Source organism: Topomyia yanbarensis, chromosome 2, assembly GCF_030247195.1.
Source record: "Topomyia yanbarensis strain Yona2022 chromosome 2, ASM3024719v1, whole genome shotgun sequence".
NCBI lineage: Eukaryota > Metazoa > Arthropoda > Insecta > Diptera > Culicidae > Topomyia > Topomyia yanbarensis.
Genome location: NC_080671.1, coordinates 394,951,059 through 394,968,113, shown reverse-complemented (window position 1 = coordinate 394,968,113; position 17,055 = coordinate 394,951,059). Strand labels below are relative to the sequence as shown.

At 39.8% G+C, this 17,055-nt stretch overlaps 1 protein-coding gene across 1 annotated transcript in view; it reads right to left on the bottom strand.

The window, feature by feature from the left end:
• Positions 1-15,723, bottom strand: part of LOC131684842 (protein tipE) — a 118,182-nt gene extending 102,459 nt beyond the window's left edge. Inside the window, exon 1 of the mRNA XM_058968055.1 lies at positions 15,411-15,723. The gene's annotated coding sequence lies outside the window, so the exon portion shown is untranslated. The remainder of the gene's footprint in view (positions 1-15,410) is intronic.
• Positions 15,724-17,055: the final 1,332 nt, after the last annotated feature.

Genomic DNA, 17,055 nt, shown 5'->3' with positions numbered 1-17,055 from the left:
TTGCAAACTTGCGTTTAAACAAAGGCTTTTCTGCCGGATGTGAATCCAAAAATGTCAAGAAATTTGTTGCATTTTTCCAAGCACAACTGCAGTATTCTGGTCAGGGCACTGACTGGACATTGCAAACTCAATTATCACAAGGCTACTATTCAGCGCGCTGAGTATTATTCATGTGATCTTTGTGAATCCGATTACGGAACATCATGTCATTTGATATGCAATTACCCTGTATTAATGCAATTGCGCATCCGGATTTTTTGGTTCTCCATACATAGATGAACCTATCTACAGAGAGCTGAAATTTAAGGATATGCTTTTGTTCCTAACCCAGTGTGGCAAAGAGCTATTCTTTTTTAGCTGTATTTGAATGACAATATCTCTTCGGGGGTGTTTTCGTCCTGTTATCTCAATATCCCCTCGGGGGTGTTGATATATCCGCTCACTGTTTGAGTAGAGGTTCCAAATCCCTCCGGGGGTTGGAAGTTTTATTCCTGCTGTTGTAGCACCTGCAGATCGTTCAGCATCACTGCGGGGGTGTAGAATGCTCTGTTTTAATTGTTCTGTGTCGTTGTTTTCCTTACCCCTAACCTTACCACTTCCCCAATCCTTCCCATCAGGAAAATGATAAAAAGACGATTCTTGGCAAGGCGCAAATCTCCGATCAACATGGGAAACGTGCCATTTGAGCCAGACGCTACTTATACCTGATTCAGTTTACGCGGCTGAACTAGCTGCTATTCAGTATACCCTTGGAATCATTGATACATTACTCGCAGACCATTACTTCATCGTTTCGGATAGCCTCAGTTCCATTGATGCTATTCGCTCGGTGAAACATGGAAAGCACTCCTCGTATTTTTTGGGGAAAATACGGGAGCTGCCGAGTGCCTTATCTGACAAATTTTTCCAGATTACCTTGGTGTGGGTCCCTTCTCATTGCTCCATTCCGGGTGACGTTTATGAAAGACCAATTTGCTTCAGCGAATTTTTCAATATTACTCATCAGAGAACTCTCAAAAGTTGGCAAAACTCGTGGAGCAATGGGGAGCTAGGAAGGTGGCTACATTCGATAGTCCCGAAGGTATCGACGAAACCTTGGTTCAAGCTTCAAGGGGATGGATGTGGATCGTGAATTCATTCGCGTGATGTCCCGACTCATGGCGAACCATTACACGCTGGATGCACATCTCAGGCGTATTGGGCTGGCTATCATGACATCGAGCACATTGTCTGGGCGTGCACCGAGTACAGTTCCGCCAGGTCTCGGCGGGCCCGAGGAAGACCAACCAACGTCCCGGTTTGAGATGTGCTGGGAAGCCGCGATCTCCTCTATATGTCCCTCGTTTACACTTTCGTAAAAACCATCAGTATACAAATTTAACTGCCCCTTCTTATTTTTCTTATTATTCTTAGAAGCGCCCTATTCCACCTGTACCATACACCCACGATGGTTTGATGCGACTCCAAGCCGACACAAATCACCTCTGTCGAATGAGCCTAATCCTAAGCGAGCAAGTAGGTGGATTACTCCTCTCCGTCCACTCTGTGTATGCTGCGTGACCTTCACGAGCTTTGGCTGTTATCGATTCGACGAGACAACCAGCCAAAATGATGTCTAATCGCCTTTGTTTTGTGAAATAGCAAATTGTGCCAAAATGCCTCGCAGGTAAAACAACACTCACGTGACTATTTATTTTCAGTATTATTCGATGACCTTTGCTAAAGTAAGCATCTTTGCATTGCCGAGAAAAATAAACTGTGCCGGAGATAACAAATCGCACTTGATACTCGGTACAAAACTCCGTTACGAATGGAAACAAACTCTTGGTTTGGGGCTTATTCACAATTTGGTTTAATTCAATTATTTTCCCAAGGCCAAATTTCAAGATTAATACAGAATAAATAGAGATATCGCCTGTATTCCACTAAATGTTTCAATCATTTATAATTTCCAAGACAAACTTAAAAAAAATCGTTTTTCATTAAAAGTGCTAAATGGCAGTGACGAGCAATTTGGTAGTACATCAACCTGCACAACTACTTCAGCACAGATTGTCGCATTTATTTACTGAATTTTTAATATAAGCAAACCATTTTAGTAAATCTACCGCATCCTGAACAATCCGTACTTGGTTCGCTTGGAGAGAAAGACTATAGTGACCTAATTTCAAGAACCGTATGAATCGCCTATCGGATTATCATAGAAAGAAGAATTAAACTTCGATTTCCACGGAAAACTGTCTACCTGGTACATTGAAGGTTTTCCATTCATAATAGTTTAAACTATCCTGTTATATGTATAGCGTTTTGAGTGATCCTTGCGGGTACTTTTTATCTTCTTTCTCGGCCCGATCCTTGCTTCGCTGCATTACATCGGTGTGACATTGTGTACCCAGCGAATAAGAGTAAAGGTGCCTGCCTGCTACATACCGCCAAGGAATCGTCAGAAACGAATAACTGATACGAAGCTCTAGGACTATAAAGAGCTGCAACGTTGCCGACAGCAGCGCACATATCCCAGAATGGGCGTGGGCGTTGTCGGATTCCATTCAATGCGGTATGCAGTTATGTTGCATTTTTCGTCTCTCGCTCAAGGCTGGCTAATGGGAATTGATACTTATGCAGAAAAAAAAACGCTTTTGCATCAGTGCGGTGAAATATCGAACGGAAAACTTGTTGCTTGGACGTGGCATTGAGTTGATTGAAACTATCAGCATGCAAGCGTATTGATTTTTATAGCGTATCGTTTGAGTACTTTTTATTTGATTTGATTTCCACCGCAATTCAGCGAATTTCGTTCAGTACGGAGAAGTTTTGACTGAATGATGGAGATACAGATTCAAATAGAACATATTAATGTACGAACCATTTCAAAGGATATATCACGCATCTCCGTGCTCAACGTGCCATTTTACTTTCGAAATGCTTCTCCAACTCAGAATAACCGATTCAACACTGCGTAAATAGTTCTACCAATTAAATCCTTCGTCTTCAATTCATCCCCTTGAAACAAAATAAAAACAAAAAGTCGATGGAATGAATGCATATCCCTATTTAATTTCAACTAGTCACGCTTTTAAATCAGCACTTTGACAAAAGAATCATCGTTAAAGTAGGTTATCGTATGGTAAATTCTAGCTTTTTATTACTTCAGCTGTGCAGTAAACAAAAAAGCTGTATGCTGCAACACTAACTGGCGAAGGTGGTGGCCAGCAATTTACAGCATACAGCCAACATCGACATTAAAATCGATGATGCAGTGAAAACCGACGGTCACTATATAGCCGTACCTCACTCGATTCCGAAAGTTGAAGTAATGGCAGTGGGAGGCCCGGATGAGGAGAAAATTTATGTACGGAAGCATTTGCTAAATAATTGCTTTCGGACTTGAAGAATGTGGGTTATTTTCACTGACGTTGTAAAGTATATTCTAGAGTCAAATTCCTTGCCCATGTTTATTGCTATAGAAAGATTACTCGGCAATTTTATTTAATGTGAAGCATACTTTCCTTTGAGCGTCACAAGATATCTCTCCGATTTGCGTTCATAAGAACGATCCTAAATTGAATAAATTAGTTAACAAATCTTCCAAAAGCATTCGACGCTTTTCTTAAGACAGAACAAATTTTGAGAAACTATGTATCATTATACATCCGTTCAATGCACAATTGCCGTATGTGAGTTTTTGGCGATATTTCAAGGGAGGAACGACAAAAACTTGGTCTATTTGGCGTTTTTATGTCGTGCATTTAAAAAACTTATGCACTACTCATTTCGTAAATGTGTGTAACTCTACTTTGTTCTTGCCATTCAGTTGTCAAAATGGCGTCGAAGCATAAGAAAATCCAAAATACTTCCTCGTAAATTTGGCAAAATCGCTGATGGTTGCTGATCGCGCTGGATCTTAATATTGCCGGTTTACCGAAGGTTTTTCTTAAAGCCTATAGCTTGCGGCGAATCAGAGCTATGATTAACTTGGGCAACACAGTATTTACACAGCTGTCGACACTTTCGCGGATCTTACAACACCCTCACCGCTTTGTAAGTTACATGGATCGAGAAATTGATAGTGGGATCAAGGGCCTTCGGTTTCGCAGTTGTTGCCTTCTGCTTGCTTCCCGTTGAATTCTATATTGCTACTGATTTTGCTTCTATTCAGGCCCGTGCGCAGAAAATTCTCTAGGCGGGGGGGGGGGGGGGTTGTTGGGCTTTGATTTTTTTAACGTTTATTTTAAAAGAAACGTACAGAAACCCTCAAACTTTGAAGTTTATTTTGAAAGAAACGTACAGAAACCCTCAAACTTTGAAGATTTTTTCAGAGGCCTGGACCTAGTCTTGTGAACCAAACGACTCTGCTCAACAAATTGGGTACATGTTTGTTATAGAAGATAAAATAAATAAAAAGACAGCGCGCTGCATAGTGGTCGGAAACCCCAAAAACGTGAACTTAATTCACTAGAGTTCAAACCATATATTCACAGGATATCTTTGGACGAATTGTTCGTAAGAATATTCCCCACAACCTGACAAAAATTAAAATTAGGCATGGCTTACTACGATCAAATTCAAAAAATTAACTTTTTATGCTGACGAAGTAGAAAGTCGGTGTCTTCGACAAAGTTTTAGAAATGCTCGTAATAAAGAATTTTGTTGAACTAGTTGAACTTGTAGGATTTAATGTTATCGATTTGTAAAGCGTTTTCTATGGCAACACCCTCAAATTTAGTTTTTTTTTTTAATATAACTTTTTCCATTGTGACTTTTCGTGAAAACCGTGCTCCAGACAAATGTGGAGGCATTAAAACCACATAATATTGTTGAAGATTGTAAGTAAAAATACCCAATCAAAAAAACATTACAAAATAAGCTTAAAACCTTCTTACCTTTATTATGCGCAGTCCGGACATTGAAAATAGTGCCTGCTCGTCCATTTTGGTTTGCACCTTTCTCTCGTATACGCAGTTGAACTTAGTGTAAATTTTTTTTAAATTCTTCATTAACTCTAAAACGAATGAATATTTTTACAAGAGGTGTGCGCCGCGCCGTCGATTTCAGGTAAAAATTTGATATACAGTGTTCAACAATATTTTTACATGCAGTCTTCAACAATATTATATGGTTTTAATACCTCAACATTTGTCAGGATCATCGTTTGCACGAAAAGTCACAGCGAAAAAAGCTATATTAAAAAGCTAAATTTGAGAGGGTTTGCCTTAGAAAACTCTTTATAAATCGATAACATTAAGTCCTACAAGCTCAAGTTGTTGAACAAAATTCTTCATTATGAGCATTCCTAAAACTTTGTCGAAGACACCAACTTTCTACCTCGTCAGTATAAAAAGTTAATTTTTCTAGTTCAATTACAGTAAGCCATGCCTCAGTTTAATTTGTAACAGATTGTGGGGAATATTCTTACGTACAATTCCTCCAAAGATACCCTATGAATGTATTCAATGGTTTGGCCTCTAATGACGTTTTTGGCATTTCCGACCACTGTGCGTTTTCTGCTGGCTCGTGGTGGATTCAGATTGGTTTGTAGTAGTTGTTAAGCCAACAGACTAAACTTAAACCTCTTGTATCCCGCAATCCTCATCCATCCGGGGCAACCGTTAAGTACTGATTTAGTAAGGATTGTGTTCTCGCTTATTTTGTTTTGTGTTAATCGTCATGTTTTTATCCATAGCTACATTTCTTTACTTGCTGTCAAACCTTCGCGATATATCTCACCTGCTCAGGTCTGCTGCAAATATCGTACCCTGTTGGTACATGAACCGATCCGGGGGTGTCAACCATAAGGATTTACATCTGTTTACAAACCTTCGCCGGGTTTCTTATCGTTCTTGGTGCTAGTCGTTCCTATTTATCTGCTAGCTGGTGCTGAGAACTTCTTGGCGGCAGTATTTCACCCTATAGCGATGCCAATTTTCGCGATCCATTTCGCTGCCACTCTAACGGAATAATAATCGACGGTAAAATTTCTCTAGACAACGATATCCCGATTTTCTCCAACTTCGTGTTTTTCCTCCCTAACTGCCGTTGCTAGCCCGCTGACCGACATTTGCTGTCTACTCACTACTTTTGCTAATATCGAAGCTTGTCGAAACGTTAACCGATCTTTCAGACAAGCCGTCCAACTTGACATACATCCCTTTCCAGCCACCCTCGCAAAGTTTCGTCCTTGGTTTCTTCATTGACTTGTTTCTAGAGTGACCGAACTCAAATGACATTTTATGTGTCCAAACGGTTTGCAGTATATTTTTTTCCTGGACAGGAAAATAATACATTTTTAAAAGTAATTCAAAACGCTCATGGGGGGGGGGTATTACGATACACAATGACATTTTACATTTAAATTAAGGTAACTCAAAACAACAAATAGTCATACAATTTACAAATTACTGACTTCAACAATTAAGGACTAGGAAAAAATACATTTAGGTCGATTTTACTTGTTTTTGATACAAAGACCCAGCATTGAGTAAATTTAAAGAATAAGGCGTAAACTGTTGCCAAATCCGTGACAAACGTTATTCAAGTGTTCGGGAAATGACTGACGCCTGTAAGCAAACCAGGATCAAAAAGAAACCGAAATTAGAATACGGCTTGAACTTTCGTTCGATCCAGCTACTAAACTTAATAGTTCCTGATTTCCCTAGAGTCCCACTTTTTCAAGACTACCTATATTTTTCCAAAAGAATAGAACAAGTTGGTGTTAGTTATTTACGAGTAGAACACGAAACATTAAAATCCAATTTCCAGGTTATGTCTTGTGCTCTTATGCGCGAATTGTTTAATCCGTTTTTTTTTTCTTCAAAAAAATAAAGGTTACATACTCTCAGGCGTTTGGCTCTCATCATGCCAAAAAACAGTTCGTTTCCCTATACTCGTCCGCAGCCCAGAGCTTCTGTGCTTGGCTAACCGAGGCGTCACTCGGTACCAGCCAGTTGCTTTGGGCGTTTACACACGTGTCTAACTGGCCCCAATTCGGTGATAGTTTGTATATATCGTCTAACTGGCAGAAAGTTGGAGTGGAACACGAAATAATAAAATCCAACTTTTCAAAGTTAGGTCTTGTGCCCTTATGCGCAAATTGGTTAAACCATTTTTTCTTTTAGGAAAAAAAACCAGGTTGCATATATTTTTTGACAATCAATCTTTCCCAAGACTACCTACATTTTCTACTTAAGCTGTACGCACACGAGGCGACAGGACACACGCCACAAAAAATATTCTCTATGGATTTTGTTCTACCTATTCCAACGTGGTAACAGTAATAGCTAGAACGAAATCCATAGTGAATATTTTTTGTGGTGTATGTCCTGTTGTCTCGTGAGTGAACAGCTTTAATCTGACTTTTTTCGATTAAAACGTTTTTCAGGAATAATGCGCGGCCTAAAACATATTTATTGCTTTCCACATGTCTGTGTCATCCCAGAAAGGCCATGTGCCAAATAATAATAAAACGAAAAGAGTAACTTCTCCACTCAAGAATCCAATTGATTGTAGCAGTTCATTCGATGTTTTATCCGAAAAATTTCCTCGCATTGTGCGTAATGTCCCATGAATAGAAGCAACCATCTTCTCTGCCGATAACAGTGACGATCTCCGACTTCAGAGTAATGGGGTTAATAAGTTGAAAGTATTAGAAAAAAGCATGTTTTGTGTTCCACGTGCGAGTAAAGTGAAAACATTATAGACGACATGAGACCAGAATTCAAAATCTGACGCGCAATGTCTTGGATGTCAAGGCTTCGGGCACAGCACTGAAATTGTCATTTAGATTCAAAATGTATGATTTGTAATGATAATACGCACACAACGGATGCTTGTCCGGTGAAAGACCCACAGAATGTTTCAACCGCAGAATTAAACATCACGTTTTAACCTCTTTTGAAGCCAAGGTGATCGGGATTGTGGGCATTGAAGTTGAAACCGTTCTTAGTATTACAGTGAAGACCCGTTTTTTCAGCCCCTTGGCGAATTTTAAGCTGATAAAACATTGGGACATAGGGACGTTGATAAAATCGGGACATATATTTTTCTGTTTTTTTTTAATAAACCTAATCTCTGAAAATATTCTTTTTTAGTCCTTTGATGTAGCCTCGCAGCCTTTTCTGATTAATTACTTTAAGTTCACTTAAAAGGGTGTGAGAGCGTAAAATTAAAAAAAAGTGTTATTTTTATTTTTGCATTTTTCGGATCTCTAAGATAAGAAATATATGCCCAAGGAAGGATTTACTCGAATTCAACTTGGTTCGTCTGCTGGAGCCCGTCAAACTACCAACTATCAATTTTCATATGAAGCTGATAAAATCGGGTCCAAAAGCTGATAAAATCAAGGGGAAGATAAAAGCTTATAATACTTGATAACTTGTTATAAAAAGGTTCCAAACATTTTTTATAATAAATTCCGAGAAGTCGACTATTCTAAGATGTTTTATACTGACGGATCAAACCGCGAAGGGTCCACTGACTTCGGTATTTTCAATCAAAAGTTTACCGCCTCCTACAAACCCAGTGACCCCGCTTCAGTTTACGCCGCAAAACTAGCTGCTATTCAGTATACCCTTGGAATCATGGAGACATTACCCGCAGACCATTACTTCATCGACTCGGATAGTCTGAGTTCTATTGACGCTACTCGCTCGATGAAACATGAAAAGCACTCCTCGTATCTTTTGGGGAAATTGCGGGTGCTACTGAGTGCTTTATCTGACAAATCTTTCCAGAATACCTCGGTGTGGGTCCCTTCTCATTGCTCCGTCCCGGGCAATGAGAAGGCGGACTCCTTAGCTAAGGTGGGTACCCTAGAAGGTGACGTTTATGGAAGACCAATTTTCTTCAGCGAATTTTTCAGTATTACGCATCAGAGAACCCTCGAAAATTTGCAAAACTCCTGGAGCAATGGGGAGCTAGGAAGGTGGCTACATTCGATAGTCCCCAAGGGCCCAAGGTATCGACGAACCTTGGTTCAAGGGGATGGATGTGGGTCGTGGCTTCATTCGTGTGATGTCCCGACTCATGGCAAATCATTACACGCTGGATGCACATCTCCGGCGTATTGGACTCGTGGATAGTGGTTTCTGCGCTTGTGGAAACGGCTATCACGATATCGAGCACATTGTCTGGGCATGCACCGAGTACAGTTCCGCCAGGTCTCGACTCATGGACACCCTCCGGGCCCGAGGAAGACCACCCAACGTCCCGGTTCGAGACGTTCTGGTAAACCGTGATCTCCTCTACACTTTCCTAAAAACCATCAATATACAAATTTAACTGCCCCTTTTTTCTACCATTCTCAGAAGTGCTCTCTTCCGCCTGTTCCATACACCCACGAAGGTTTGATGCGACTCCAAGGCGACACCAAACATCTCTGTCGAATGAGCCAACAAACACGGGACTTACGTATAAACCATACGCGCAACTCGAACTCTTTCCGATCCGCATCTGAGCCGTACTACGAAATCGTCTGGAGGAACCCCTGCCGACTCGAGGAGGAACACCCGGCGTCCCAGTACATAATTCTTCTTGATGAAGGCCACCCGAGTCTGCAACCTATGCCGTTGATCTCCCGATGCCTGAAACTGAAACTGAAAGTTAATAACTTTCTTTCCTGCCATCTTTGTCCACCCTCCCTCCCCTGACTCCTATAACCAGAAGGGTCACCCTCTTGCCCCCCCCCCCTCCTCCAAATATCTTACCGAAGCATTCAGCTCTTTCTGTCTCTTCTAGTTCTAAATATTATATTATATAATCTCATTGAAAATGTCCAACTCTACTACCACCAAAAATAACTCTAATTAATCTCTCCGAATCTTTACAAAATTACCCCCTTGTGTATATGTATAAGATAGCTATAAATTATCCTTAGTTTCATTAAAAAAATCAATATGTAATCCCCTAGTTTTAATAATTTAAAATATAAAACAAAACAAAATTGGCACTTTTAAGCTTTTAAAATTAAAAAAAACGATCGAAATGATTTTTTTGCAATTTCTTATTTCTCATAAACTACTCTAGATAATTGCATGAAATTTTGCACACTTTTAGGATGATGTTTACATTGTCATATAAATATATATTTATGGACTATTTGTTTTAATGGCAGTATTTTACATACATTTCTAATAAACAATTTAAAATATGTTTGTGTTCTCGGCGCTACAAAAAAACTCAAAATACATCAAATGACGCGGAAAACGTTAACCTTCAATAATCTGTAAAGACGTTTCTGTCCTTTTAGTTTCTGTCCAGAGATATGATTTTTTTTGAAAAGCGCTGCGCTCTTCCAACATGCGGCGCATTTCGATGATGCCCACGATAACGCACTAGCCACAGCCCACGCGAACTGGACCAACGGGCATGTTCAAACTTGTGTTCAGCACCCTGCGGTATCTATCATTTAGCAAGCGGCAACTTCTATTGTATAGCAGATCGCAACATCTATTGTTTAGAATGTCGTCAGTTTTATTGTTAAAATTGAGTTTAACCTGTGTTAATTAAAATTATTATCATAAATGAGGTTTTATAGTTGTAACGAGTATGATACATCATCATCATCAATTTTCGATGTCTACTGACTACCCCTTTCAAATGACATCCATATTGATTATGTTTCTCAATGTTTTGTGATAACCGGAAGTCGCCACCTTGGATTTCAAAATGGCGCTAATCGTAAATTTTCAGTATCTGCTGACCACTCCCTTTCAATTGACATCCATGTTGATGGTCTTTCTCACTATTTTGTGGTAACCGAAGCTCGCCATATTGGGTTTCAAAATGGCGGTAATCATCAATTTTCACCACCTCCTTTCAATTTACATCCATATTGATGGTGGTTCTCACAATTTTGTGGTAACCGGAAGTCGCTATCTTGGATTTCAAAATGGCGTTAATCATCACTTTCCGATATCTGTTGACCACCTCTTTTTAAAAGACATCCATATTGATGGTGGATATCACTATTTCGTGGTAACCGAAAGTCGGTAATCGTCACGTGCCGATGTCTCCGACATATACGGATCCTACACCTCACGATTTCTAAGGCATCGAAAAATTTACTAAAATTTCATTATCCACAAGTACGAATAAGAAATATTCTGATCGCTTGTTATGATCCTATGTATTATTTTCTTAGCGCAAAAATGGGTTAATATTCTATACCAATCTTGCCCTGAAAATTTTGTCGAACTATTTTTGCGCTAATTTTATTTGACCCACTTTTGTATGAGGTATACCATTTCTAAACTAACAGAATATTTCAACCCACTTTTGTTCTGAGCAAAATTTTATTTCTGGAATTCACTCCAAAGTAAGAGAATCTTTTTCTTGTGTATCTCGTCAATACGGGGGCATTTATTTCGACTAATGACCTGGAGAATTTTGAAAATTTGCTTTGAATATAGAGTAAGCGTTGAAGTCAAAATCAGACTGAAATATAATAGCAAATGTCGGTTAATAAACAGTTTTATTGAAAAGACATTCAGCACGTTCCATCAGGACCCCTGAAGAAATTGAATTCGACGTCAACATTTCATAAGGCTTACAATATGCTCATGTTGAGAAAATGGCGTCTGAAAAATTACCTCGTACTTTATATTCCCATTTATGAACAGGAGCTTGATTTAAGGACCAAACAACTCAATGCCGTGTTAAATTAACCATTTCTTCCGAATAATGTGCCAGATTTAGTAAAAAAATTTGTATTTTGAACGATTTATGCAGATAAATATTTTGGTCCCTTTTGAAACATCGCATTGGTTTTGTGCCCTCCCCCATAATCCCTTTTCGGCGAGACGTTAGCTTATAGTGCGTGCGGGTGAGCCCTTTTGTTTACAGTAAATGATTATGTGACGTTTATTTTGATCCCTTTCTTGGTATTGAGACGTTTTTGTTCCCTTTTCAAGTATAGTCTTTTTCATTAAGAAAAGAGCCCATAAACAAATTTTTCCGTTTTGTTGTTTGGTGTATATGAACTGTTAATTTTTGAGGGGAAGTGAAAGAGAACATAAGCAAATCCATTATTTCGCCAACAGCCAGGCTTCAGAATCGGCTTATTCAAGGTATGTATAAAGCTTTGTTAGTGTCCATTTGATGTATTAACCGGAATTGTTTACGTTTTCTTTATCGACCCATTTGAAATGTTCTCGTCGAATTCTCATTTGATTGCTTATTTTCTGGTGTGTAGCTAACAACCCATACATAACGCCGGGGCCGGGGTTAACTTGATGAGTTTTACGCGACATACATTTTTGTCTATAAAAGCAAAGAGCATGCAAGAAACACTGATAAAATTCAGAGATGTTCTTTCTTCTTTCCTTTTATTCAACGTGTTCTATTTTGCAAAATCTACCTAAATCAAAGCGGTAAAAAAGTAAAACTGAAAACACCACCAACTAGCCCCAATCTCCCTTACTATCTGAAGCATAAAAGAAAATATATACCCCATCATAGACGATCGTCCTAACGCTAATGATATGACATCAAGAACGCGTCAGGGGATCTAGATTAGCACTCTTCGAAGTTTGACCGTACCAACTAGGAACGCGGGTGACGTCATGTAAACTGTCGAATACGAATTTTATTTTAGTTTAATATACATGTAATATACAATGAAACTAATATTTCAGGAATGATTTTCGATAGAAAAATAAATATTTACTTTTTTTAGTACTTTTTGTTTTCCCGTGAGCTGCCGATCCTACTTCCCGGGTAAGATGTCGACGATTTACAAGTTTCTCAGAACATTACAAATTCGACGTTCAATAATAGTAAATATAAATGCGAGCTCCATTCGCCAGTATTTCGTTTTGCCGTAGGCAGATATAACTGGACGCGTATGGTGCTACTTCAGGTTCGAGTGATTCTATAATTCTTAGATGAGTCTAGGATCCAGCTCGGGTGCCTAAAATTAAAAACCTTCGGTATCTTTGCTCGAATTCGATCGTATTTCTCAAATCATAAATTTTCTGGCTCGAGTTTTCAAATTTTGAAGTTATCGGGTTCGGGATGGGTTTTGGATTTTCCAAAAGTTTCATTCTCGGATTCGGGTCGGCTTCAGGTTTTACAACTCGACCATCTCTAATACAAGCCTTTCATCTAGTTCATGAAGAATAAATCATAAATCGTGCATTAAATAAAAGTCGTTATGTCAGAAGGGTTGTTTTTTAAACGATTCGGAAAGATCGCTTTTAGTGCATGATACTTGAAAATTAGTGTACTTTCTGGAAATGAATGTCTTATTTTGCCCCCTTTTCCCCCTTGAAAAAATGGTATGTTTCATGATATATCTGAAGGAGACGCATGGTAGTCGTTGATTATCCAGGATTCGTTAGTAATTTATAAATGTCTCAGGATTATATTATACTTTTTGAAAATGAATTTTCAGATATAGTGCACTTTATGTACGTGAATGTTGAATTTTTTAACCACCGTAAGTGCAATATATATGCAATTCTGAGGTTTTGTAAGGAAAGTGATCATTATGTGACGCCTCGCGAGGCATGGCATACCTGTCCAAAACGGATCCTCAGCTACATTAATAATGTACTACCCGGTTGCGACGACACATGTGGACAAACGAACAACTCGCTTCCAAGTACATTGGATTCGGGTAATTTGTAGTATGTAGAGCAAACAAGGGCAGCCACAAAAGATAACCGGAATAGTGGTCGCAGTGGCAAAGCTTCCCCTAACAAATAAAAATATTAAAGCTTCTGATCTATAGATTTTTTAAACTCAGATAATAATTGTTCCAACTAGATTCACTTCTGAACTTTTAAGCTTGTATCAAATATGCAATATATTCGAGTGTTCCTACGAATTGTAACAAGCCCTCTCCTAAACCAGATTTGTGACACGTAACGGTATATAGCCCTAATCAATTTTACATTAGCGAAACTAGGCTTCCCAATTTCTCTCTCTTTCACCTGTAATCATTCCGGGATTTCATTATTTGCTTCACACCACATTCGAACCCAACCACTTTTTATGATTCTAAAATAGATTATAATTGCGGTAACAAATTTTTTACCGATCTAAACTGAACAGATAAAATCAACTAGCGCCTTCAATACGTAGCCTCCTTTTTTCTATATTCAATGTTTGGCTAGTAAGAGTAAATAAATCGGGAATCAGATAACACACATAATAATAGTTGTTTTCCATATTTTAACTTTATAGAAAATAACAAATCATTGTACATCGGAACGGTGTGAAAAAAATCGAAGGTTCCCACGTATCAAAGAGCAGGAAAAAGAGTAAAACTGACATGCAACCCACACAGCACCAGCGCTACAGCCTATCTGCATGGACTGCCAGCAGAAAGTAGAGCAAACCTATGACCAACCTGAATTTTGCATGAGGTCAGGGGTAATTTTTGGCAGCAGATCATGAATCACACCATGCTACCACAACGGTTTTTCCTAAAATCGACCATGGACCGACAATTTGCAACCGGGAGCCTCCGATATACAACAAACGAATTTCACCACAAGCTAAGCGGTACACTTGTGTCGACAAATTTTCGTCGGTTTCTGTTTTGAACTATTGGAAAATTTCAATCAATCCTGACGTTTCATGTTTCATGTCTACCGTGCTATTGTCAGCGATAGTGATTCCACAAGCTTTCCATCCTTTTATGATGAATAACAGGTCATTTGAACGTGAAATTGCAATCTAAACCAATACTAATAGCCTCTAGATTCGACAGTACAAAATACTTCAAGGTTATTGAAAATTTTGGATTTTATACATTCTGAAGCAGTAGAAAATTCAACCAGAGTCAAAACAGAAAATGATTGTGTAACATAAAACAGTCCTCCTCGTTTGTCTGGAGAAAATTGTGGAAGGCGAGCCTTTCACCACTTCTAGCATGATTTTCTCTCTCTTTCTCTTTCTCTCTTGAAATTACCATCCTACTCACCCACCCATTCATTCATCCGGCCATGAATCCCATCACAAAACATCGAACAAATCCATGAGGATTTGGTGCCTCTCCTTCCATCCATCAATATAATTTTCTCCTTTTGAAAACGTTGCCGATACTTCTTATTCGGCTTGGTAGCTCTTATTCATGAAATTTCACATGTTTCATAAAGTCATTGTCAATGTAGCAAATGCAAATTACGGAATCCCATTAACATACACTCGTTAGCATGTAGCCATGCCGCCTATAAATGTCTTCTGAAAACTTGTCAATTAGTCATTTTTGCACTGCCTTCAATATAACTAATATAAATTCGATAATGCCATCCTCAGCGTAACCTAACCGGGGTACTGTTCTTCCTAAACAGTGATGCAAGAATTTACTATTGACCAATTTATACTTAACTAAAGCTAAGCTAAATAAGCGTACAGGGCACAGATGCACGTGTCGAGTATGTCTGCCATTTCAAAAAGAAGTTGCTAACCTTTGTCAATTATTCCGCTTGGCTTTCCTAACACTGAACAGTATACAACGAGCAGTGAAAGCTAATCCTTGGTTTTTGGTCTCCTTTGTCAGGATTCATTTTCCTGATAACAATACCATTAACACAACACCGATTAAACATTCTTTAGTATTTTAAGTTCACAGATAAACATATAGTTCTGGTATGCTTCACAAACAAATATGTCTTACTCCAACCGATTCCGTGAGCAAGCTGACCGACGGATACCCTATGTGATGTGCGGATAACACTATACCGTAGCGTTCAACGCCTCGGAACGATTTTACGAGTATCGGGCAGGAATCACAACGACAGACTGACGACGGGGTGCAAATTTGCTTCGGTCGAGGCCACCTCGTCTGTCTCATCACGCTTATTTTTTTTTTTGTTTTTCTCCTATTGGCCGCTCCCCGAATGGCACATACAGCGCCAGGCCAGATCCACACAACATAACATAAAACATCCTTACGGAAAGAGAAGCGGGCGAGCTTTTTCTCACGATCCGATGGGAAAACGGATAGATCGCGGGCCGGCAACGAACGTGTCTCATGCGCAAATGTCATTGGGGAAAACTCCCGCAGCTTTCGCGTTTCCGATATCGATGGTTGCATGCCTTCATACACAGTGGTATTGTTCGAAGTCATACCAGTTTGAAAATATTCTCTCGTAACTTGATTCGATTGTGGGAAACACAGTGAGGAGCTGTATAGTATGGTAGATCGGGGCAGGTCCGTGAACATAGAGATTTTTATTTCACACCTTCTTGTATTTCAAGATTTCACGTTATTTTCGCCTTTCCCATGTGAAAAGGCTATGCAATCGGTCGCAATTTCGACTTTTAAACCGTGGCCGGCTGGGCCGAGTCTCTTATACCAGTCGTCGAGATCGGAAAAAGTCTGTATGTGTGATTTTTTTTACCTGGTGGTATAGCTTTTATGCCGACCCAGCACACGTTTAGTTGTTAGACTATGCAACCGATTTCGTCCATCGTGTGCCAGAGTGAGGTTTTCTTAACAGAGAAGATAACTCTGAACCCTAATCCTCTAAACTCCACCAAGGTATCCGAGATTCGCCTGATTCCCCGGATTCCATTTGATATGACTACTTCGGGGGGAGGTATGCTCATGCACTTCGCTTGATTCCAGGTCTAGTTGGTCGTGCTAGTTCGCTGGTCGATCCAGCGATTTCGGTTGGAAAGTGGCTTCCTGTTCACTGGTGCCCCGACGACCCTATACTGGTGGGTTGTCGCGTTCGGTACTACTCGGCGTAGTCCCCGACGGTGGAGCTAGTCTACCTCAGCGGAGAGTTCCCTGACGAAGGCATGCCTCCCGCAACCGTTGACGGACGCGTTATTCTTGCTTCGATACAGTCCAGCAGAATGCCGAGGTCTGTCCGATTCCGGGTGGAGGATTGCTCCTGTTCACTGGTGACCCTACGATGCAAGCCGGCGATTCGCTATGAACTACTCGAAATAGTCCCCGACGGAAGATCTTTCCTACTCCGACGAAGACAGGTGCCGAGGTCGGTTCTGCGATGCTGGGGGGAGGATGAGTTCCAGTTCACAGGCACCCCGACGACCATTTGCTGGAGCTACTTCCCGATCTACTCGAACTAGTCCCCAGCGGTG